Below are 26,323 nucleotides of genomic sequence, written 5' to 3'. Positions count from 1 at the left end.
TCCAAAACAACCAAGATTTCTTTCCGTAGGTCAGTGATGGCAAACCTATGACACGCGTGTCACCTCTCATTTTTTGGTTGATTTTTCTTTGTTAAATGGCAATTAAATATATAAATAAATATCAAAAATATAAATCTTTGTTTTACTATGGTTTCAGATATCAAAAAATTTCTATATGTGACACGGCACCAGAGTTAAGTTAGGGTTTTTCAAAATGCTGACACGCCGAGCTCAAAAGGTTCGCCATCACTGCCGTAGGTGAGTGGCTAATTAAACTGTGGTATGTTCAGACAATGAATTATTATTTAGAGCTAAAAAGTAATGAGCTACCAAGCAATATAAAGGCATGGAGGAAACTTAAACACATGGTATTCAGTGAAAGAAGACAATTAGAAAGGGCTACATACTGTATGATTCCAACTATACGACATTCTAAGAAAGAATTGACATTCAAAACTATGGAGACAGTAAGAGTCCGTGGTTTCCAGGGGATAAGAGGAAGCAGGGGTGAATAGGAGGCTCACAGAGGATTTTTAGGGCAGTGAAACTGCCCTCCCTGACACTGTAATGGTGGACACATGTCATTATACATTTGTCCAAAAGCACAGAATGGACAACAGCAAGAGTGAGCCCTGATGTAAAAGAGGGACTTTGGGTGATAATGATGTGTTAATGTAGGTTTATCAATTGTAAAATATGAGTGTCAAATGCAAAAAAAAAAAAATACACTTCAGTAAAATCAATTTAAAATGTTTTAAAAAATGGAATCCTAATGTCAAGAAATATGTACTAGGATGTGGATGAGATGTTTCTTCCTGTGGTTCGTTATGACACAGCTCAGTTTCGCACTTCGGGCAGAAGTTCCTTATTTTATGGCATCTTGCTCTCGTAGGTCTCACAGTAATACTAGTGACCTGTGTCTCACTTTTTTTTTTTTTCTTTGCCCCTGTGTTAACCAATCTCTAGCAAGGAGAGGGTGTAGGCATTTGTGCATCAGACTCCCCGCCAAACAGAGGTTAAAAGTGATGCATTGCTTTTGCACCAGTTTATAATTTCCAGGATCCTCACTCCTGCATAGCAAGTGAGGTGCTCAGCCTTGAGCCACCTCCCATTACCTCTCACCATGGTATCTCTCTAGTACAGGTAGATGTACATATTGGCTATTTGAAGACTCTTTCTCTTGGTAAAATTTCATCCTTCAAAGGCTGAAGACGATCAGTGTAAAGCACTATTTCTTTTAATATGACAGCTTGTAACCGTTAACCACTTACTGGTTGCTGCACAGGATGACAACTTTTTCGTTGTCATCACCCTAGAATTTTAACTGTTTTACTTCTAACCTTCTAAATTCAAGTCACTCTAGAATGTCATAGTTCTCTCCAATAGTTGCTTCAGGATGTATAACAAGTCCTTTGTATTATAGTAACCCAGCCCAACTTTAAAATAGACACCTTCACTTCAAGCGGTAATTGTCTGAATGAAAAATAACATGTCAGGAGAAGGGCCATATTTTGATGCTCAGATACTCACTCTGCCCTCTTACCACCATGCTTCCCAATATTCTGAGGTTTAATCGGGTACTTGCAAAGGGCAAGAGTAATTGTTCTCTTTGGAAATTGTTGTGCTCATTTTGTAAGTTTAGGATCTCAGCCCAATTTATTCCCACTTTAGATACTATGCTGAATTATGCATCACTATCACCAAGGGAGGTATGAACCTCAGTTATGAGCATGTGATTAACTTCTATCATAAACATAGTTGGCTAAAAACAATCCATATTTTCACATAATGAAGAAAAAAATAATACACATCAACATTAACGATCAGAACATTTTCTAATTAATGCACAAAACCAAGTGTAACAAAATAAGATAATATGGAATGTTTTGGTACTTTAATCCTCTACTGCTACCATAAACTGCTTATCTAAACATTTTTCCCATTATAAGTAACTGCCTTAATTATGATCCTGAATTTCTCCACAAACTTTAGTGAAATATGAAATTCTGATGTATCATAAATCCTTACTTTGAAATTAGTTATTTCATTGACCCAATCAATTATTCCTGAAATCTTAATTAGTGTAGCGATATAAATGAACTCTTAAGATACAAGAGCTTCACCATCATAAATTAAAGTCATGTTTTCATGTTGAATTACATTAAGAAAAATAATGATATTTTATTTCCTATGCTATAAGTCCCTTGTTCTGGTCCTGGTCTGCTATTGTGGAGCTGTGTGGTACTGCCTATATTTTTCTCCACATCTGAAGGAAGGAAGGAAGAAAGGAAGGGAGGAAAGGAAGAAGGAAGAAAGGAAAGAAAGGGGAGGATTTCTTTTATTCCAATAATCAGAGGCACCCTTTTATTAAGACACTCTGGCAATTATATACCTAGTTAGCTCCCTTCCATCTTTGCCTATCAGGCAAGGCAAGGCCAAGTGCCATTCTAAGAAAAATAATCATGTTCTATTTTCTCCGTATAGTTATCAATCTGCCTTGCCCATCGCTATTCCCATTTATCTTCATATTTTTAAACATGTTTTATGATAGATTTGTTACAGCAGATGCTGTCATACTTTTAAAAATGCTTAAAATGTAGAATATGTGAAAACAATTCAAAACAATTGGCACGATGATGAGAAAAGTTTGCAAATTACTGAAGGTTTAAAAGTAAAACTAAATTTAATCAATAGTTTTTATCTTATATTTTAGACTGTAAATAAATCCAACATTTTTTTTAAGCATAAAGGTTAGAAGGGTGATCAGCAAGGGAAGCCAGGAAAATCATCTGCTGTGCAATAAAAAATGAATTACTTGTATGCATAGAGGGTTTGTCATAGGAATATCAGTAGAAGTGCTTCTGATTATGTCACATGCTTATGAGTACTATTCTTCTGTGGCGGCTTTCTCTTATCAGTAAAGAAATTCTAATAGTTTGTACCAATTCTATTTTTAATTTAAGTTCTTTATTGTTTAATGTATTACATAAGTCTCATTTTCCCCCCCATTGACCTCTCCCCAGACGCCCCCACCCCCCAGCACATTCCCTCACCCCCACCTGCTGTCTGTGTCCATTGGTTATGCTCATATGAATGCATACAAGTCCTTTGGTTGATCTCTTACTCCCTCACCCCCCGCCTACCCTCATAGGTTAAACAGTCTATTTGATGCTTCCATAACTCTGGTTCTGTTTTTGTTCATCAGTTCATGTTGTTCATTATATTCCACAAATGAGTGAGATCATGTGATATTTATCTTTCTCTGACTGGATTATTTCACTTAGCATAATGCTCTCCAGTTCCATTCATGCTGTTGCAAATGGTAGAAATTCCTTTGTGTAGATGTACCACACAGTTTTTTTAACCCACTCATCTGCTGATGGGCACTTAAGCTGTTTCCAGATCTCAGCTATTGTAAATTGTGCTGCTATGAGCATAGGGGTGCATATATCCTTTCTGATTGGTGTTTCTGTTTTCTTGGGATATATTCCTAAAAGTGGGATCACTGGCTCAAATGGGAGTTCCATTTTTAGTCTTTTGAGGAAACTCCATACTGTTCTCCACAGTGGCTGCACCAGTCTGCATTCCCACCAGCAGTGCAAGAGGGTTCCTTTTTCTCCACATCCTCTCCAGCACTTGTCATTTGTTAGTTTATTGATGTTAGCCATTCTGACAGGTGTGAGATGGTACCTCATTGTCATTTTGATTTGCATCTCTCAGATGATTAATGACTTTGAGAATGTTTTTATATGTCTCTTGGCCTTCCTTATGTCCTCTTTTGCAAAGTGTCTATTTAGATCCTTTGACCATTTTTTGATTGGGTTGTTTATCTTCCTTTTGTTAAGTTGTAAGATTTCCCGGTAAAAGTTGTATGATTAAACCCTTATGGGTGATAACATTGGCAAATATGTTCTCCCATGCAATGGACTCTCTGGTTGTTTTGTTGATGGTTTCTTTTGCTGTACAGAACCTTTTTATTTTTATGTAGTTCCATTTGTTTATTTTCTCCTTAGTTTCCATTGCTCTAGGAGCTGTAAATACAAACTTTCATAAGATTTTTGAGTTGATAAATATGGACTATCAAATGTTTGAAATGTGGTTTATGCAACTGAGGAATTTAATTTTAAGTTTTATTTCATGTTATTTGATTAACTTAAGTGGCCACATTTACCCAATGGCACTGTATTTGGACACCACCAAATATCTAATAACTGAACTCATTAAAAATACCATATTTTACTTTGGGGGAAATTTCCAAATCTCTTCTTGACTCATATTTTACTATATAAGAAAAGAACTTAGAGAATACCCTTTGCATAATGCTTTTTATAGTAATTTTTATATTGCATTTTGTATACATTTACATATGCTTTCTTCCCCAGAAAGATAAATTCTTCTTCAGTAACTGTTTTTTCTTCTTACATTTACACCTAAGTATGGAATGAACTAATGAATTAATTAAGTGAAATCCTTGACAATTGGTATTAAACAATTTTAGTTCTTTAGTAACCCTTTATGGTATCATATTTTAATGGATCAAATTGTTTATAGAATAATTAATATTTAAAATTCTCCTATGGAGATGGTACTTGAATTGAATGCAATTTTCTTATTATGGAAATATGTGAAACAGGTTGAAAAATAACATTCTTCTTTTAGGCATAATGCAAGAACTTTTAAAATAATATTTTTGGTAACATAAAACCTTGAATTTTTTTGAAATTTAATTAATGTGATATCATTATTTAGTGAAAAAGAGATTAATTTAAATATTGATAATATGAGCAGTGGTTATTTTCCCATTTGAAATAGATATTTTTAAAGAAATGTATTTTTACCTGTGTCTGTTGCCCAGAGTTTTAAGTATTTATGATATGTTTATGGCCATCCCTAACACCACAGGTAACAAGGTGAATTTATGATTAAGGAAGAGATGAGGAGATATAAACCTAACATTTCAAAAATTCGGATGACCACTGTCAGTTTTTTCAAAACTGTTATGATAGCCAGCAATTTCGATCTCACATCCAGAGTAAGCTACGGCTGACACTGACCTTGTTTTATATAATCCTGGTTCTCTTTAATGTTTAATGCTCAACATTTTACTCAAATTAGTGCTTTCTAGGCTAGTGGTGTTATTTCACGGGTTGCTAAATATCTTGTATCCAATATCTTAGTATTATAATATAATATTCATTGTTTTAGGAGAGATTTGTTTGGCAAAGAATAGAGAAAAAACTGCCTTATTTGGCTTGTTTCCTTTTATCTGTTTTTTTTTTTTTCTCATTTTATTTTATTTTATTTCTTTCACCAAAACCATATCCTACACATTGCATAACATATTTTGAAAAACCTTGGAAACAGTTGTGGAGGGAACACTATGTATATGCTGCTATTCCATGTTGAAATCATTGCAAATGATGGGGGGATGGAAAGAGGGTATGTTTGTCGTGGGAAGGAAGGGATCTTGCAATTTTATTTCTACTTATTGAGTTTTACTGCATACATGCCTTTTATTTTTAAACTGCCTTAAATCCTTTGGGGAGAAAAAAAAACCCGTGAGACCTAAGAAACAGAAAAAGGAACAATGAACAGGAAAATGTATGATATACCTTTAAATAATCTCTCCTTTACTCCCAATAAGTAAGCCCGTATAAATCACCCCCTAGCTCGCCTATCTTCCTTTTCGGTTCTCAACTCCAAGACTCTTCTCTATTTTCTTCTCATATTGTCCCATTCAATTCCTCTTTCCCACTTTCTCTTTCTTCCCTCAAAAGCTAGAGTGGACAGGCAATATGATCTCAGGTGTACTGGGAATCTTAATTCTTTTCTCATCCATTACCAGTTATGGAGTCCTACGATCCCCTTAAACTCAAGTCCATAAATAACATACGGAGAATGACAGGGCAGATAACTCTAAGGGATATAAAGCATAATGACTTCAGTTCACACCAAAGTAAAATTGCTGGTATCTGCTTCATCTTTGAAACCCCTTCCAGGGAGGGGTGGGATGAGGAGGATCAGGGGTACACCTGCCAGCTGGACTTGGAGCCACTCAGAGGAACACTGGGTGTCTACAGTGCTGATTACAAGCATCATGTTTTCCCTCGCTCTCCCCATCTCAGTTCCTAATTACCACACGTGCTAATACTCCGCCAACACATATCTACCATTAATTGTGCCACTTAAAATGCTTCTGGCCCATTTTTTACAATTAAAATCAAAATTAGAAACTCAATAGCAAAACAGAGTTAATTGACACAAATTCTGGAGCAGTAATCTTTCAAATTTTAGCCTGTATTATACAAGAGGGGGATGAATAATTTATCTTTAACTCTTGATAGTATTAAGCCCTATTTTCAACTTATTTCCTAACCCTGAGAAAAGTATTTAAGTCTAAAACCCTCACCGAGATGAAAAGGAGTTTCCTTTCTGTAAACCTCCCATGATGACCCTCAGGCAATTTTCTGTGCTTATACTGAACCCATTAGGATTTAGACTATTTTTTTATAGCTCATTCAAATATATCTGCTTCCTGACTTTTATCACATTCATTGGGCTGGCTGACAACACCAAATATTTACTTGTCAGCTGGCCAGTGTGAGCAATAACCCATTCCACGAGCAGGACCACACGTAAGGATATCTTTCAAGCATGTGTCGCTGACTTCCTGCTGGAACCAGGCCGAGGGAGAGCAAAGAACAATGCAGGTATAAAAATGACAATGGAGCTTTCTATGGAGACCCTTCCTTGTAACTGAGGTAGTAGCAGTAACCAGATGCAGGCAAGGCAGCTCCTGCTTCCTTCATCATCTCTCCATTGGTGTCACTGTAATGCTAACTCCCTGCCCCCGTTCCCCAGGTTCCCCAGGCTGTTCCCACTGTGGATAGAGCTAAGGGTGACCACTTCCCCTGGTTACAGAATGAAGGATTTGAGGTCAACTGCTGGAAGTCATCATCATATTGTGAAGGAGTGCGGACATCTCACAAGGAGAATGAATCAGAACAGGACTGCCAATCAAGGGGGTTAGCAAAGAATAATGATATGAAGCTAAAACAAAGGTAGTCAAAGAAGATAGCAGAACAAGGAGCAGGCAGATGAGCAGTGGGCTGACAATTGGCATACAGAAGCCCACAGTTGGTTTTGTGGTGCCAACAGCCTTCCCAATCCTCATTTGGGAGGTTTTGGAGGCCTGGGAGTGGCTGCAGGGAAGAGCAGTATGCAGTTCTCCATGCATATCTGGGCTGGGTGAGTTCAGTTGTCACTTACGGCACCAGATGCACATTGTTGACTGACTGACAGGTTACCTGTCTAGATGTTCTCCCTTCCCCATTTCCTCCCCACTGTCTGTGTTCAGTTTCTGAATAAAAGATAAGAGCAGATCCGGATAAGACCTGTGGAGGCCCTACCCATGGAAATTCAAACAAACAAGTTAAAAATAAGTGTAAGGGAGTCCAACAGAGTTCTGACCCCCTCTCCCCCCACTCCTACCATGGTGACCATTTTAATGCTTTTGGGGGAAATATGAAATTTTTATTAGAAATACTTGTGATGGAGCCCAGAGAATATGCTGACTTGTCAATGGGATTATTCAGCCATGTCTGAGGACTGAGGGATTGAAGGTACATGTTCCTTGAGAATGGTTAGCTATATGGAGTGTGTCTGTTACGTTTTAGCAATTTTCTTACCCCAAAGGACAAATTGGCAGAAGCTTTCTCTGGTTCCATCTTTTCAATGACCCACCCCTTTTTAAAGCAGTAAGTTTCCAAGTGACATGACTTGGCATTTCCTGACAACTTCTTCATTTAAACAAGTGTTGCTTACCTGAAGATCTGGGGGGAAATCTTTATTTTAGAGCTCTGATGAACATACCGCCTAAAGATGGCTTAGATTGTCCCAATGAATTTTCCTTCTATCATAAAAGTGGAACAAATTAGTGTGTAATGACAATGCACAATTAAGGTTGAAATCTTTACAATGCAAAACTCATCACAGAGGTAAAGTTTACTCAACTGGTGTGCTTTGTAATTGATTCACCGTGTTACAACACAAAATGACATCAGGGTTAGGGAAAGAAAAGCAGTTACTTTTTATTTGATGTAAGAGGAAAGAGTTCTCAGATATAAATTCCTTACAGTTGGGGCTAGGAGAGCCTTGCCAATCTTTTGCTTGTCCCAACAGAAATAGTTCCAGCATCCCTTCAGCTCTATGGCCCAGCTGTGGTGAGTGGACAGTCACAAAGGTAAATGGCTGGATGCAAACCCACCTGTACCACTTACTACCTGTTTGACCTTGATTAAGTTCCCCAACATTGCTTGAGCTCAATTTTCTACTCTGAAAAATAGTATTTGCTAGTCAAATCTACCAGGTCATGATGATTTATATGTGAAGTGCTTTTAAAGTTCCTGGTGTATAATAAACTATGTAAATTACAGTTATTATCCTGTTTTTATCACTTTAATGATCATCATCACTATTTGTGCTTTAGTACCATAATAGTCTATGTTCAAACTCCAATAAATATTTATCATTTTAAAATTATTAATTATGAATCAAAGGTTTGGGGTTAATATTTATATAGTGAGAACCAAATTTTCATAATACATGCACATTTCTGAGTTTAAATGCTAAATTCATGAAGAAACACACAAGTATAAATGTGTGATTTCTTATTCTTTTTTTTTTCCTTCATAGACTTTTCTTCCTCTAACTTCTCTTAAAATGCTGGCCTTCCCTTTGGGTTCTGTCCTCAGCCACTTTGCCTCTTAAATACAAACCTGAATATGGCATAAAACCTGAATATGGCACATTCCTAAGCCAGCAGTCAGACATCCCTCTCGCAGTCTGGGGCTCTCACAGTGCAGAACCCCTCGCTCCTTACCGCCCGCCTGCAGGAGAGGCAGGAGAGGCTCTCGCCACCACCACTGTGCTCGCCAGCCATGAGCCCGGCTTCTGGCTGAGCAGCACTCCCCATGTGGGAGCGCATTGACCACTAGGGGGCAGCTCCTGTGTTGAGCATCTGCCCCCCTGTTGGTCAGTGCGTGTCATAGCAGCCGGTCGTTCCACCATTCGGTAGGTTTGCATATTATGCTTTTATTATATAGGTTTATTACTATTATTGTTGTTGCAAATAAAATTTTATGGGGACACAACTGCACTCACTCATTTATGTATCATCTTTGGTTACTTTCGAACTACAGTGGCAAAGTTGAGTAGTTGCACGGAGACTGTATGGCCTGAAAAAGCTTAAATATTTACTGACCCATTACAGAAGCTTACCAAACCCTGACTTAGAACCTTCACTGAAAATTGACTACTTCAGCTGAATCATCTTATGTAAGAAAGATGCTTAAATTTGTGCTTGTTCTATGTATGATTTCATTGCTAAGTAATCTAAATTTTTTCATAATACAAATATCTTTTTAAAATTATTCATAAAAATAACTCAATAAATATTTGTAAAGTTCACTTCAGGATCTATGGAAGAGTGTGAATATGAGCACCATGGAAATAGTATTACAAATCCATAATATGATGAACATAGGTGTTTGCACCTGACACATTACTGACATAACAAATTCTTATTTTCCTACCTTCCACAATAATAATGAAACATTCCTTTCAATTATAATAAATAGAATTCAAGCCTTTCTAATTAAAGAGGATACCCTGGAATCAAGGCCTGATCAAAGTCTCTAATGCACAGTATCAAACTAGAGAATATGCTTAACGCCAATTGATTGCCTTTATGCAAAAAAATGTGTCCATTGTGTGTGTGTGGGGGGGGGGGGGCTATTTCCCAAAGGCATGCAAGCATTTAAAAATGTTTCTTTTTATGTATATATGGTAGTTAAAATAAGACTTTACAAATTATGAGGTCTCACTTATCTCAAGTCATCTGTAGGGTTTTTTTTTTAAATCTGTTTTTATGCTGCCTTATATTTTATGTTAACTAAGAAGTAGATATGGACTTTGTAAATTAAACTTGGAACTATTGTGATCTAAAAATACTTTTAATTTTAGGATGAATTTCGACTTATTTCCAAATCCTAATTGGGTTTGCGCGTGTGGCTTAGTTTTGTTTGCTGACATACATATTTACTAGCTCAAATCAAAAATAGACCAAAGCAGAGGCACCATCATCTTTAAGCGGGATTGTCACCATAGCCTCTTAGCTGATTTCTCTGCTTCTGTCCTTACCCCAGTGCGTATCTTTTCTTCACAAGAGCCAGGGTGATCCTTCTAAAACACCCCCTTCCCAAAAACTACCCAGGGGCTTCCTGCTCGCTCAATGGAAAATCTAAGTTCTTATGAGAGCATGCCAGGCACATTCTGTCATGCTCTTCGCCCTGACTGGAATACGCTATGCCGATATAAGATGTCCTCACTCCCTCCACTCCTTCTCTTTTTGTTGTCTTTGCTTATTGTCACTTTTCAGGGAGAGCCTCTCTGACAACCTCCGTTCTTCACCCTAGCATTCCCCGTTCTCCTTTCTGGTTTTATTTTTCTCTCTAGCACATTTCACTGCCTTACATTCTATACATTTTCTATATATTTACTTACTTAACATAGGCTTCATTACAATGGGCATTTTATTTACTTATTCACTCCCCTACCCATGGTCTAGAATTGTACCTGGCACAGAGAAGATGCACCATACATATGTGGCAGCTGAGGTTTCATAAATGAATTGAAAAATTGGCATGAATGATGATGAAAGAAATAAAGAAATGGAGCATGCACAATCATCTAATCATTATCACAGGAGAGGGTGGTGGGCTGGAGTTCCTGAGGCCCAGGAATAAATGACTGGGAGTGCTTACCATATGACATGTATGGAATTCATGAAGTATCTGGCATCCCTGTCATTTATCCAGCTGTTTATTCTTGAACTAGAAAAAAAAATTAATTTTAGCACTTAATTTCTGACTACATAAATAAGTGCTAGAGTGTATTCTTAAAATATTCTAAAATGGAGGAAAAACTCTAATATGTTCTGTTCTAATTCCCCAGGGTCAGTCATATATCCAACATGGTTTTGATGACTCATATGCATTGTTGTTGGTTTGTGTTTTTCTTTTTTTTTTTTTTTTTTAATATTTTATTGATTTTTTACAGAGAGGAAGGGAGAGAGATAGAGAGTTAGAAACATCGATGAGAGAGAAACATCGATCAGCTGCCTCTTGCACATCTCCTACTGGGGATGTGCCCGCAACCCAGGTACATGCCCTTGACCGGAATCGAACCTGGGACCTTTCAGTCCGCAGGCCGACACTCTATCCACTGAGCCAAACCGGTTTCGGCTGGTTTGTGTTTTTTAATAAACAAGAAGCATGTACCACAAAATGCAAATAAAAAAGAAAACTACTAGTATGAACAAGGAAAGTGGCTGATCCATAGATGTCATGAAAAAGTTGCTTTCAAGCTGTATCTGAGATTTTTCAGTTTGATAATAAGATCAAACACTTATATAGCGCTTACCATATGCAGGTATGTTTCAAAAATTTTTAGATATATAAACTCATTTTATCTTACAACATTCTGAAGTAGGTGATATGATTACTTCCATTTACATATGAGAAAATGGAGGCCCCTCGGAGTTAAATAACTTGTACAAGATCATACAGTAAATAACTGTCAGATCTAGGCTTCAAATCAAGACAGTTTGACTTCAAAATCTGTGTTTTTAACCACTGTACTATGACACCATTAATGTGAATCAGGGATCGCCAAAGAAGATTACAAAATAAGCAGGTGCTGTACATTTACTATATATTTCTACTATGCAGCACTGGGAAAACCCACCCTGAAAGACTCATAAAAGAGCCAGTCACAGATCCAAATATTTCAGCTTTAGAAATTTATTTCAGCAAGGGCATCTGAGTCCTGCAGCTGCTATGTGTGGTCTTTTGTGTGGCCACAGGTGTTGGCTGTACCACTAGAGCACTTAATGGAGGATGACAAGGCTAGCTTAGTGGGGACTGCCAGCTCCAGGAGGTAATGCCAAGTTTAATACTGAAAGTCAAACATATGCATGTGCCAATTTTCTTCTAAATGCATTTTTATTGAAGAAAAACAAAGTTGTCTTCTAAAAACATCATCTGTGGATGGATAAAGGATGATATTGGCATAAAATAGTAACATTAGCAGGCTTTAAGCATTGAAAATTGGTTTTCAAACTGGAGATGATAGAGTGATGAAATCAGACAATTACATTGAGGTATGACCACTTGAATACCAGGTAAATAACCATCAGAACCTACATATTTCAATTTTAGGAAGTCAAAGTGTGGCTTAAGTTTTAATGTAAAAAAAAAAGGAAACAAAAGAAATAAACTGCCCAAATGGTATGGCTCAGTGGTTTGAGTGTCGACCCATGAACCGGGTGGTCGTGATTGGATTTCAGATCAGGACACATGCCTGGATTATGGGCTCAATCCCTGGTGGAGATCATGTGGGGAGACAGCTGGTCGATGATTCTTTTATCATTGATGTTTGTATCCCTCTCTCCCTCTCTCTTCCTTTCTCTGAAATCAATAAAAAAAAATATTTAAAATAAAAAAAGGAGAAGAAGAAAACCACACCTGGTACTTTCTAAGAATAACTGCTTCAGTGACCATAACAAGTGATGCTTTGGTGCATGGAGCCTCCCTTATATGAGTCGAGTTAAACGATATTAAATAAGTGTCTGTGGATAATCAGTTACATGTGCATAGTAAGAGAATATACTCATAAACTATAGATTTTGATAGCAAAGAGAAAACAGAACACAAATCGTTGTAAAGAAAGTAAACTAAGTAACATAAGAGAATTACAAAGAAAATTTGGAGATTGAAAGGAAAAAGATCGCATATCAGATTTAGGACTATGAATGGACCCCAAGGAGGAGGCTTTCAACAAGTGGAGAGGGAAGACATTCCAGGTAGAGGAGCTTGAATGAGTAAAGGGGAAGAGATGGGAAGGTAAGTCTCAACATAAATGGCTAGCTGTTCACATTATCTGGAATATGGGCTCCATAACCAGAGAAGCTTACATCTATTAAGGGAACTATGGGCAAGTGGATAAGAACTAGGTCTAATTCTGCCCCCTCAGACCTCAGGCAGTAACTGACATATAGTAAGTGTTCGGTTAATATTAGAGGAGATGAAATGGCAGGTAGGTGAAACAAAATAACATGTTGGTAAATGTAGATGAAACACAATGTATAATGGTACCTAGTATGCTAATAACCATTATACAATGAAGCCCAGCTCTGAGGCACATAAAAGACTGTTCAGAGGTACCCAGAGGGCAGATCATTTTTCTTAGACAGTCAAGGAGGTTTCAGAAAGGATAACATTTGTGCTGAGTAGATCTTTAAAAAAGTGGTTAAGGGATTTTGAGACGAAGTAGGGGGAGGAGGGCATTTTTTGAAGGAAACAGCGTAAACAAGAGTGTATGTCATGCAAATGGTAAGTAACTCACTATGGCTCCAGGAGAGAGGTAATGGGACTGGCCAAGAGTAGGCTGATGAGGTTGTTTAGAACAGATGATACAGATAATGTTGGATTGTGTAATCCCCACCTAAGAGTTTGGATTCTGTGCCCTAGGTAACAAGATGCCAATAGTTATTTTTAAGTAGCATACTGACATGATAGAAGTTTATGCTTCAGAAATATATACTAAAGTGGAATGGAGAATGAACTGGAGGTGGTGAGATTTGGCAGCCAAGAAAAAAGCAGCCAAAAATTACAATGTGACACGTAAACAAGAGAAAATAAGCATAGTTAAACCTATATCATAAATGCTAAGGAGGTGTCAAGTACATGAATCATCAGAGTAGGCTGACTTTAATCAAATTTGTCATTTGGGATTTGAGGAGGCCAGATCTTATTTTAAAGATCCACACCTGCCTCACCCATTTTAACTTAAAAGTAACAAAAACAAGATATACCATAAACTACTGTTTACTTTAACTCATGGATTTCACATCTACTATGTATTTCAATTTGTATTAAAAATGCTAGTAAAAATATCAATATAGAAATATTTTTTGTGTCATAATACATCATTTCTATTACTATTTGGTGTATTTTCTTTAAAATATATTTTATTGATTTTTTACAGAGAGGAAGGGAGAAGGATAGAGAGTTAGAAACATCGATGAGAGAGAAACATCAATCAGCTGCCTCCTGCACACTCCCTACTGGGTATGTGCCCGCAACCAAGGTACATGCCCTTGACCAGAATCGAACCCAGGACCCTTGAGTCCATAGGCTGACACTCTATCCATTGAGCCAAACCGCTTAGGGCCTATTTGGTGTATTTACATAGTATATATATATATATATGGAATATGGATGACAAAGTGCTATAATTTGCTATAGTCTTATAATACATTGAACATCCTGATGTGATGACATCTTGCTTGTTATTCTAAACTATTCTAGAGAGAGTTTACCAGTAGTGTACACAAAATAATTGATTATACATTATATCATTGACCTGTTTGGATTCACTCTTTGAATTAATACACCAGTAACATATTGTGTGGAATGCTAATATCTTCTATGAACAATTATAATATAATGCCATTTAGTGGGGAACTTTGTTGAAATATCCATTACATAGATAGTTGGAGTTTCATTTAATAATTATATTCTATGCTAAAAACAGTTTGCCAAGATACCATCTATATATATAAAAGCCTAAGCAACTGTTACAACCTGATAAACGGACTACCAGCTGGTAGCTATGACACACACTGACCACCAGGGGCAGACGCTCAATGCAGGAGCTGCCTCCTGGTGATCAGTGCGCTTCCACAGCCAACCTCCCACAGCTGGCCAACCTCCCTCAGTCCCTGCCCCCAGCCAACTGTCTCTGATCGGCCTCCAATCGCCGGCCAGGCCCATGCATGAATTCGTGCACTGGGCCTCTAGTTCAGTATATAATTCTAAGAGTTTCAAAAACTTCACTACATGTTTTACACAATGCAAAGATATCTACACTAATAAAAAATTAACATGCAAATTGACTGCAACTTCGCTGCACCTTAAGCCAAGTCCACCAGCCAATCAGAGAGACTATATGCAAATTAACCCAACCAAGATGGCAGCCGGCAGCCACGGAGCTGGAGCAAGCAGGAGGCTTGGTTGCCCTGGCGATGGAGGAAGCCAAGCTTCCCTCCTGCCTGCCCTGGCCAGCTCTGAGCTCCTCTCAAGGCTACAAAGTTTCAATTCTAGAAGGTAAATAAATCGCAGAATAAAAAAAAAAAAAGAAAAGGAGAGGCTGGGAGCTTCCGTCGCTGGGGGGGCTTGGCCAGCCTGAAAACGGCCCTCAGCCCCTCACCCAGGCTGGCCAGACACCCAAGTGGGGACCCCCCCACCCTAAAGGGGGTGTGGCCAGCCTGCAAACAGCCATCAGGTAAGTAACTCACTATGGCTCAAGGAGAGAGGTAATGAGACTGGCCAAGAGTAGGCTGATGAGGTTGTTTAGAACAGATGATACAGATAATGTTGGATTGTGTAATCCCCACCTAAGAGTTTGGATTCTGTGCCCTAGGTAACAAGATGCCAATAGTTATTTTTAAGTAGCATACTGACATGATAGAAGTTTATGCTTCAGAAATATATACTAAAGTGGAATGGAGAATGAACTGGAGGTGGTGAGATTTGGCAGCCAAGAAAAAAGCAGCCCAAAATTACAATGTGACACGTAAACAAGGCTGGCCAGGCACCCCAGTGGGGACCCCCACCCTGAAGGGGGTGTGACCAGCCTGCAAACACCCATCAGCCCCTCACCCAGGCTGGCAAGGCACCCCAGCAGGACCCCCACCCTGATCCGGGACACCCTTCAGGGCAAACCAGCCGGCCCCCACCCATGCACCAGGCCTCTATCCTATATAATAAAGGGCTAATATGCAAACTGACCCTAACAGCAGAACGACTGGGAATGACTGGTCACTATGACACACACTGACCACCAGGGGGCAAACGCTCAATGCAGGAGCTGCCCCCTGGTGGTCAGTGCGCTCCCACAGGGGGAGCTCTGCTCAGCCACAAGCCAGGCTGATGGCTGCCAGTACAGCGGAGGTGGTGGAAGCCTCTCCCGCCTCCTCAGCAGCACTAAGGATGTCCGACTGCAGCTTAGGCCTGCTCCCTGCTTGCAAGTGGACATCCCCCAAGGGCTCCCGGGCTGCCAGAGGGATGTCTGATTGCCAGCTTAGGCCCAATCCCCCAGGGAGCGGGCCTAAGTCAGCAGGTGGTCATCCCCCAAGGGGTCCCACCAGACTGTGAGAGGACACAGGCCAGGCTGAGGGATTTCCCCGCCTCCCCCCCCCCCCCCAGTGCACAAATTTTTGTGCACCGAGCCTCTAGTTGAAACAATAAAACTAGACTGTTCTATACAGAGTTTGCTAGTAGCCATTACAAATGTAGTATTTATGTTATGTCATGATTTGATTGTTTAGTTCTGTAAAATTTTGCAATTTTATGAAAAAAAATTAATTCCTTCTCAAGGTCTTTATTTAATAGATGAAACAACATTTTGAACAATATTATTTTCCACTCTTGATGGTATATTTTTGCCAAATTTTATCTAGTTTATCTCTTAGTTTGTCTAGATAAATATATTTATAGAAGTTAAATTGTTTGGATACTTGTTCACATTTATTAGCCCCTTCCCCAACTACCCAAACTTTAAATATTTTAACACATGGTTTAAGAATAGCCTCTAATTTAACTTTTTAAATAAACCAAATCATCCAATTTCTTTTTTTTGTTTCCAGGCTGCCAAGTAGTCCTGGAGAAATACATAAAGTAGGATACTTTTCTTCCATTACAAACTGACCCAGGCCCTCACTTCTAACCTCTAGTTAAAATCCTATTAGTTTTCCCAATGCTATTATTCCAAATATTTTCCCTTACTTTTTTCCAAATATAAAGTTGGACTTTCTCTACTCCCTTAATTCTCTGGAGATAGGGGTACTTTTACTGAGACTGTTTAACATGAGCTCCCTCAATTTTTATCAGAATCAAAGTGCTCTGAATACTCATCCATTTCCTCCTGTGTGCTTTCTGCTTCAAGAAATAGTCATTGTGTTCAATCAGGGCTAACCATCTAAATGAGCCCATGTTTTCTTTTATGCTCAAAGATCTTTCTCTTCAAATATCTGCACTTCCTCTACGACCTTCAGTTTCTCCCCCTCTTTCTATACACAGGACTGAAAATTTCCCAAACTGAGCAAACAGTGAAACACCCTTTATAATCTGAATTCTCCTGAGCCATTATGCTGTCTCGCATCAGCACATCGTCATTGAAACATAGTCTACAAAGCTCTGCCTATATCTTTACTCCTTCATCCTCTGTACTTTTGGTTCTATCTACCCACTCTCTACAGAATTTAACCTCTTCAAAAAGTAGCCTTTGGCTCTCCAAATCCAAAGATGTTCTTGATATTTCACACTCTTAAATGCTTCATATTCTTTATCCTTTTAAATCCCTCTGTGGTTTCTGAAACTATTTTGTGTTCCTTTTTGAAACACTGTGCTCCCATGATCATCAAGGCTTCATGATCTTTGCCTTATAGACTTGCTCCTAAATATAGTATTCTCTCTACTCAACTCTGCTCTCTCAACCTTCTTGCAGGGAGCCAATGCTATTTTTGCCATTGTTCTAACTACAATTTTGAACAGAATGAATCAGAAATCCCTGTCTCTACATGAGCTCATGCCAAAGCTTCAGTCACTTTTTTTTCAAGAAGTTCCTTTAAGCAGGTATAATTAACATTTTTAAATAAACCAACTTGTATATGTTTTTTGGTAATTCTTGGGAAATAGGCAATAAAATAATTAGGAGTAAAGGGTTATTATTTATGCATTGTGCTTCAGAAAAAAAGTCTGTCTTGTCTGTGGTATATATACAATATGTAGTTTAGATGATGCTAGAGATAGATAGATAGATAGATGATAGATTTATGTAATTGTGTATTTGTATGTGTAAAATGTTAACATTATACTAATTTGTATAAAGGGTGTATGGCTCTTTCTTGTATTATTTTTATTCTCAAACATTTCTAGAAGTTAAAGTTATTTCAAAATAAAAATTATAAAAATATGTGGAATGTAACTAAAGTTGGGTTGAAAGGAAATTTCATAGCTTTGAAGACATTTATTATAAAACAAATAAACTGAATACAAAAAGCTGGGCTTTCAACTCAATAAGCTTAAAAAAACAGACAAACATCATAGTCAAACATGCAGAAAAAATAATGGAGAAAAGGGCAGAAATTAATTTACATGATTAATAATAAAACTGCAGGGAATTTTCACCTACCTATTCATTGCTAAAAAGATGCCCATTCTCTCCTTCATTTCCCTCTACTATTTGTTTCTCTCATCCTTTTTTTTTTTTTTTAGAATAATTGACTATGCTTTAAATGTGCTTTTCTCTGTGTTTGCTATTGAAATTGCACCATCTTTAAAGTACAGGCATTAGTGGGAAGATATGCCCTAGTTTTGAAGGTAAAGATAGTCTTTTTCTGAGGCAGTGATGTGAGTACCATGATTTAAGTGATGAGTACAATGCCCAAGGAAAAAGTGGGAGGAAATTGGAAGAGAAACATGTGTAAAGTTTTGAAATAAAGAAAAATGGGCATTCTCAAGAAAGTAGAGCAAAGTGAGAAAGAAGAGATAAATCTAAAAGAAAAATAGCAATAGTAAAAAAAAAAAAAGGTTTGGCAACTATTTAGAAAACCAAATAAAATAAAATACTATACATATCAAATTAGATAAGATCTTTTCTAATAATGATACCTACAATGAACAGGAAATAAGCCTTCTTAACCATTTTTCATGATAATATTAATTTGCACAAGTTCTATTGTACAAAACTACTTTAGAAATTTTGGTAATAAAGATCAAAGCCTACACTGAGAACTTCCACTTGTTGGAATTTCCTAAATTTCAGAATAATCTAAAATTTGCATGAAGGCTAATATAAAAATGTGATATAAATAAGACATTTATAATTATTTGATAAGAAAAATGGGAATTATTTTTTGAATCAGCACAGATCAAGTTAGCATCTTATGAATAGTATCTAACAATTCTATCATAAAATTATTTTTCCTCATTTTAAAAATTAAGAAACAGTTTCACAGAAGCTAAGAAAGTTGCCCCAAATCATATGACTAATGAAAAGTGAATCAGGGATCCAAGACTTATATAGTCTGACAATAAAATCTTCTCATTAAATCACAACAGTGTGGTAATTGTAGGGTTGGACAGAGGTGGGAGAAGGATAGGGGGGTTAAATGGTGATGGAAAATACATAAATAAAATAAAATAAAGAGGAAAAAATATTCATTATAACAGCTAAACAAACACATATCCCTTAGATATGCAACACCAGAATTTAAAAAATCATATTGTATCCACATATTTGGGATGTAGAAATTTCTCATATATTGAGACTATCAATATATATAAAAGGCTAATATGCAAAGTGTCCCCTCAACAATTCGACTGGGATATCGGGATGTTCAATTGCTTGCTATGATGTGCACTGACCACCAGGGGGTGTCATGTAAAGGAGGAAGACCCCACCTGGCAGCCAGCAGCTGGGGAAGAAAGGCCCCAGCTCTAAGTCCCTGATCGGCCCTGATCACCGGCCAGGCCTAGGGACCCTATCTGTGCATGAATTTCGTGCACCAAGCTTCTAGTATCAGAAATAAACACTGATACTATACACCTCTCACAACCACATCAAAATTACAACTAAAATGAATACAGAAAAACTATCATAAAGAACCACCCAAAATCTGGCTCAATGGAAGTCCTATAACTAGAAAAGTGAAGAAAGTACATCAAGGCTGGTAGGACGGGTGGAGGTATGGAACAGACTGGTCCAACACCCATGTGTGGCATCTTTTTTAATCTGGAGAGATATCTCCACTGCAGAGACCTTCCCTGAGAAGCAAGGGGTCCCAGCCCCACACCAGACTCCTAGCCCAGGGTTCCAGAGCTGGGAAAAGAAGTCCCCATAACTCAGGGCTATAAAAATCAGTGGAGATTGTGGTTGAGTGACACAGGGGCTGCTGGCATCCCAGACAGTTCCCTTTAAAGGGCTGGTGCAGGAATTTATATGGTCCCACTTCCTCTGAGATCTAGCACCAGGTGGTGTCTTTGGGATATCCAGGGACATATGGGAGGAACTGGATTGTCTTGCATCAGGGCAGGAACTTGGGGGTGGCTTTCTCCCAGATGGGGATGCTCACATGGATCATTGTTCTTGTGCTGGGACCTCCCCCATCACAGAGCTGACTGGTAGCCATAACTGAGTTTCCATCAGCCTGGCCCACATTGCTTGCTCTATCCTGGTGATTCCCTGAGACTCTGCCCCATCTTATTTGCAGCCCTGACCAAGCTGTTTGCAGTGTTTTTTCCATATCAATGGCCTGCCCTGGCTCAGGCTTCAGACTTTCCTAAAGTCTCTCAAACAAGTAAAACTGGCTTCAGCATACCCCAAACCTATCAATAAGAAGCCCAAGACTCAGCACCAGCACCAACCTGCCTTGCCTCACAGCTGGTCCTTGCCTTAGCGGTTCCAGGGCCAATATAAATAGCAGTCATCTTCAGATATCTCTCTGTAGCTCCTGCCAGGCAGCCTCAGGCAGTAACTGACTTTGTACCTCCCAAAAGGCCCAAGAGCCAGAGCACCGGGTTGACAACTTCAAACCGTAATAGATTACAACTCTACACATCCATAAGTGAAACACTCAAGGGGCAGATTCAGTGAGCACCAAAGCCCCACTGAAGCAAGTTCTGCTCCATTCGGGTATCTACTACACAGCAGCTCTTTTACTGTAGTCACAGCTGGTTCTTACAGCCATTTGGCCTGGAGGTGACACCAAAAGCAATCAAGGCTCAACTACAAGACTGTGCACATAACTCAGACAGGAGTATGCATAGAGTGCCCAGCTCAGGTGACTGGGGAGGCTGAGCCACTGGGCCCTACAGGACACCTACTACACAAGGACACTCTACTAATTCAAGGAAACATAGCAGTTCTACCTAATACATAGAAACAAACACAGGGAAGCAGCCAAAATGCAGAGACAAAGAAAAATGTCAGAAATGAATGAAATGGAATCAAGAAAACTCCTGGATATTAAAACAATGATTATAATGTTGCTCAAGGATCTTAATGAGAGTTTCAGGGGACTTAGTGAAACTTTCAAGGATCTTAGTGAGAATTTCAAACGCATGAAAAAGGACCAGTCAGAAATTCAGTATACACTAACTGAAATAAAGAATAATTTACAGGGATTCAACAGTAGAGTAGAGCATCCCAAGAATCAAATCAATGATTTGGAATATGAGGAAGCAAAAAACACCCAATCAGAAGAGCAAAAAGAAAAAAGAATCCAAAAATATGAGGTTCTGTAAAGAGGCTCTGGGACAACTTCAAGCATACCAACATTCACATTATGGGAGTCCCAGAAGGTGAAGAGAGAGAGCAAGATATTGAAAACCTATTTGAAGAAATAATGTCAGAAAATTACTCCTACCTGGTGAAATAAATAGACTTACAAGTCCAGGAAGTGCAGAGTCCTAAATAAGAGGAACCTACAGAGGTCCACACCAAGACACATCAAATTAAAGAGCTAAGTGTTAAAGACAAAGAGAGAATCTTAAAAGCAGTAAGAGAAAAGCAATTATCTACAAGGGAATGCCCATACAACTGTCAGCTGATTTATCAACAGAAACTATGCAGGCCAGAAGAGAGTGGCAAGAAATATTCAAAGTGATGAATAGGAAGGACCTACAAACAAGATTACTCCAACCAGCAAAGGTATCATTTAGAATTGAAGGTCAGATTAACAGCTTCACAAATAAGAAAAAGCTAAAGGAGATCATCACCACCAAACTGGTATTACATTAAATGTTGAAAGGTATTCTTTAAGAAGAGGAAGAAGAAGAAGAAAGGAGAAAGGAGAAGGACAAGAATAATAATAAGAAGAAGAGCAAACATACAAACAATAAAATGGCAATAAATATATATATATATATATATATCAACAATTGAATCTAAAAATCAAAGTAAATGAATGAGAAATCTAATGAACAAAATGAACTGATGAATAAAATAGAATCAGAGGCATGGAAACATGAAACATACTGACGAATCTTGGAAGGAAGAAGGGTTGTGGGGTATAGGAATAGATTAAGCAAAGATCTTACATGCAAAAATGCAATACCTATGGACACAAACAATAGAAGGTGAAGGCCTGGGGCAGGGCAGGAACTGGGTAGAGGGGGGAAAGGAGGACATCAGGAATATTCTCAACAATAAAACTTTATTTTTTAAAAAAAAAAAATTTAAAAAGGTCTGTCCTAGCCCGTTTGGCTCAGTGGATAGGGGGTCGGCCTGCAGACTGAAGGGTCCCAAGTTCAATTTTGGTCAAATACACATGCCTGGTTTGTGGCCTCAATCCCTAGTAGGGGGCATGCAGGAGGAAGGCAAAAAATGATTCTCCCTCACATTGATGTTTCCTTCTCTCCCTCTCCCTTCCTCTCTGAAATCAATTTTTTAAAAAAAGAAAAGAAAAAGCTCCAACAAGTTTTATTTAATGGGATTTGTTTTCAATGCCATCCCGGGCACCTTGAGCAGTGCCTAATGCAAAGTGGGGGCTGAGTTATACTTGATGAATGAATGAAAACATTTGTCACACACTGAGCAGGATCCCATGAAGTCCTTGGCCACACCTCACTTCCCAACAGAGCCTCCTATCCCTGGGTCCCACTGCATCTGAACAATTAAAGATGTTTGTCAAGTTGCCCTCCTCCCCTTCTTTTTCTCTCAGTGCTGAGTGGGGAAGGGAGGGAGGACATGGTCTCCTCTTAATTCCAGGCTGCTTTGCCTTTCTGACTCTCCCATGCCCCAGCAGCCTTCTCCCTTCATCTTCTCCCCTCCCCTGACAGCCTCCCTCTTGGAAGTTCCAGGTTCTTTGTGGGAACACCCCTAGAGGTGCCTTTCCCTTCCTCTCCCTGCTCTGGGGTATCTGCAGGAAGGCAAGTCTCTATGTCCCCTACCCAGCAGAGCACTGTGACCCCTCTTTGTGGGGCTGAGGCAGCCCTTATCCTGAGATTTCTCTTATGACCTCACCTTCTGTAAGTGAATCAGAGTCTGTATCACTTTCCCTTTCGCTTCAGCTGCTCAACTGGTTCAAGGTCCAGCCCTGCAAGGGCTGGCCTTCCCCAGCCTGGGGCTCCCCTAGTGGCAGGTGTGTTTTCACTTTTCCTACATCAGCTGGGATTGCCCCCTTGTGCAGGCTAAAAGCTGCACCATGGAGCTCTGCAGAATTACATCTCAGCAGAGCTGCAAGTTCAGAGATACAGACAGCAGCAGGCTGAGACCCAGAAGAGGAGACTGAGACCAGAGACACCAAACAAGGCTGGGTGAGACCCAGGTGACAGCCTCTGAGTGGACACTTGGATCCCCACCTGCTGACAGAGACCAGAGACCAGAGGCCAGGATGAAGCCGGACTTGGCTGTGGGTTGCACGCTGGTGCTGGTGCTGATGATGATGGCCTCGGTGCTGACCAGGACAGGAGCAGCTCCTGCCCCTGCGCCCCCCGGGACCCACCTGGGTGCAAGGGGCTGCCACATGGGCCAGTTCAAGTCTCTGTCGCCACAAGAGATGAAGGCCTTCAAGAGGGTCAAGGACGCCCTGGAAGAGTTGCTCCTGCTTAAGAACTGGAGCTGCAGCTCCCGCCCACTCCCCAGGACCCCGGACCTGAGGCAGCTGCAGGTGTGGGAGCGCCCTGTGGCCTTGGAGGCTGAGCTGGCCCTGACACTGAAGGTCCTGGGGACCTTGAAGAACTCGACCCTGGGGGACATCCTGGACCAGCCCCTTCACATGCTGCACCACATCCACTCCAAGCTTCAGGCCTGTGTCCCAGCTCAGGCCCCAGCAGGCCCCAGGCCCCGGGGCCCCCTCCGCCAATGGCTGCATCGCCTCCTCGAGGCCGGGAAGAAGGAATCCCAGGGCTGCCTTGAAGCCTTTGTGACAGTGAACCTCTTCCGCCTCCTCACCCGTGACCTGAGATGTGTGGCTGCTGGAGACCTCTGTGCCTGAGCCTGAGACCCACCGGCAACCTGTCCCAGCATCTTGGATTTTATTTATGCATGTCCCCCCTTTTTTAAATTATTGACACCCAACCACTATTTATATATTTATGTGTGTGAATTGTCAAACTCAGACCCGACAAAATATTTATTTTTCTACTTTTTGTAAAAATTTATTTTGCAAATAAAAAATGAGTACAAGAAAAAATAGAATTTATCAAACTTGTCTCAACATTAATAAAGAGAAATAAATTGGAAATCTAGTATATTCTTGTGATATATTTATACGTATATATGTCTACTAGAAGCCTAGTGCACTAATTTGTGCATGAATGGGGGCCCTCGGGGTTGCCTGCTGGGTCCCGTCCCCAGTCCCCCACCCCCCATCCTCACAGCCCCATAGCCCCACAGCCCCGGCTGGTAGCCTGCCATGGGCTGGTGCCGCCTCCTCACCTGCTCCACCATCCTGCCTGTGGGGCGATCAATTGGGGCCAGGTCCCCCACCGAGCTCCCTCAGTTCCTGGGAGCCGGGCAGAAGCCCCGACCCACCACCACTGGTCACAGTCTGTGGGGCGATAGGCAGGGTAATCAGGCCCCCCTCCGCTCACCAACTTGGCCTGGTGGTGCCCACTCACCTGTTCCACCATCGCGCCGCGGTCCCCATCGGGGCCGGCAGTGCCTCCACTGCTGCCTGCTGCCAGCACACTTTTGACAATGCCAGCCATGTTCCACGCTGCCTCCCTGGTGGTCGGTGCACGTCATAGCAAGTAGTCAAACTCCAGGTCAAGTGACCACCCAAGGGGACAATTTGCATATTAGGCTTTTATTATATAGGACATGTATATTTGTATATATGTATATATGTATATACATGTATATGAGTAGATAACTGATAGATGATAAAAAGAGAGATTATTAAACCTGATAGCATGTATCTGAATTTGAGTTCTACCACTAACCTCGGAAGGTTTTTATGGTAATTCAGTGAGATAATTCATGTAAACAGTTTAGCAGAATGCCAGGCATATAGTGATGCTCACCAACGTATACACCTCAGATGTAAATAAGACTCTCTCTGGTACCAGACAGCTACATAAAATGTCCTTGGTTTGGAAAGTCTAAATAACATTTTAAGAAACCTAGAAACTTGTCCTAGCTGGTTTGGCTCAGTGGATAGAGCATCAGCCTGCAGAATGAAGGGCCCTGGGTTCGATTCTGGTCAAAGGGCACATGCCCGGGTTTCGAGCTCAATCCCCAGTAGGTGTAGTGTAGGAGGCAGCCAATCAATGATTATCTCTCATCTTTGGTGTTTTGTTTCTCTTCCTCTCCTTTCCTCTCTGAAATCAATAAAAAATATATTTTTTTTAAAAAAAGAAAAAACCAGAACTTTGAGAATTTCCTGGCTCCTGCATTCAATATGCCATCCTTTCCCCACCATGGTAGACAGCCAGATGTGAAACTCCATTCTAATGAAATACTTGTGAGTAGACGTCACTTAAATGCTTGGGGTCGTGCAGAGTGGTAATACAGAGCACCACTGGTTTAAAACAATAATTATTGCCCCTTCTCCTACAAAGTGTCTCTAATCTCAAATCTTATTTTGGACATATCAACCACCAACAGTTTAGCAAGGGGTTCTCTTGGCCCTGCTCCCCATGGTACCCTGTCTCATCCAGGCAGAACAGTTGGAGGCCTTAGTGCCAGCCAACACTGAGCATGTAAACACACACAGACACACACACAGACACACACACAAGCACACCACACAGCATCTATACTAATAAAAGGGTAATATGCTAATTAGATCAGACATCTTCTGGACGTCCTTCCAGACAAAGCCACAGTGGCAGGGGCCAAGGCAAAGGCAGTTAGGAGCGATCAATCCAGCAGGGGAAAGCAGCAGAGGGTGATCAGGCCAGCAGGAGAGGGCAGTTAGGGGACAATCAGGCAGGGAGGGGAGCGCATCAGGCTGGCAGGCAGAGTGGTTAGGGGCAAGCAGGCAAGTGGTTAGAAGCCAGCAGTTCCAGATTTTGAGAGACATGTTCAACTGCTGGTTTAGGCCCAATCCCAGGCCTAAACCGGCAGTCAGACATCCCCCGAGGGGTCCTGGACTGTAGAGGGTGCAGGCCGGGTTGAGGGACCCCCCCTCCCCCCGTGCATGAATTTCGTGCACCAGGCCTCTAGTGTTATACATAAAAACCATGTTCTTAAC

General features: G+C 40.1%; 1 protein-coding gene and 1 pseudogene across 10 annotated transcripts in view; both read left to right on the top strand.

Moving 5' to 3' along the window:
* GRIA4 (glutamate ionotropic receptor AMPA type subunit 4) overlaps positions 1 to 26,323 on the top strand; it is a 433,261-nt gene that overhangs the window by 149,992 nt on the left and 256,946 nt on the right. The window lies entirely within an intron of this gene.
* LOC139018296 (interferon lambda-3 pseudogene) lies at positions 23,215 to 24,189 on the top strand (annotated as a pseudogene).

Source organism: Myotis yumanensis, unplaced genomic scaffold (assembly GCF_028538775.1).
Source record: "Myotis yumanensis isolate MYYU_CA2020_CCGP unplaced genomic scaffold, mMyoYum1.0.hap1 SCAF_10, whole genome shotgun sequence".
NCBI classification, from domain to species: Eukaryota; Metazoa; Chordata; class Mammalia; order Chiroptera; family Vespertilionidae; genus Myotis; species Myotis yumanensis.
The sequence above is the reverse complement of the archived record's forward strand: the minus strand, read 5'-3'. Positions and strand labels throughout refer to the sequence as shown.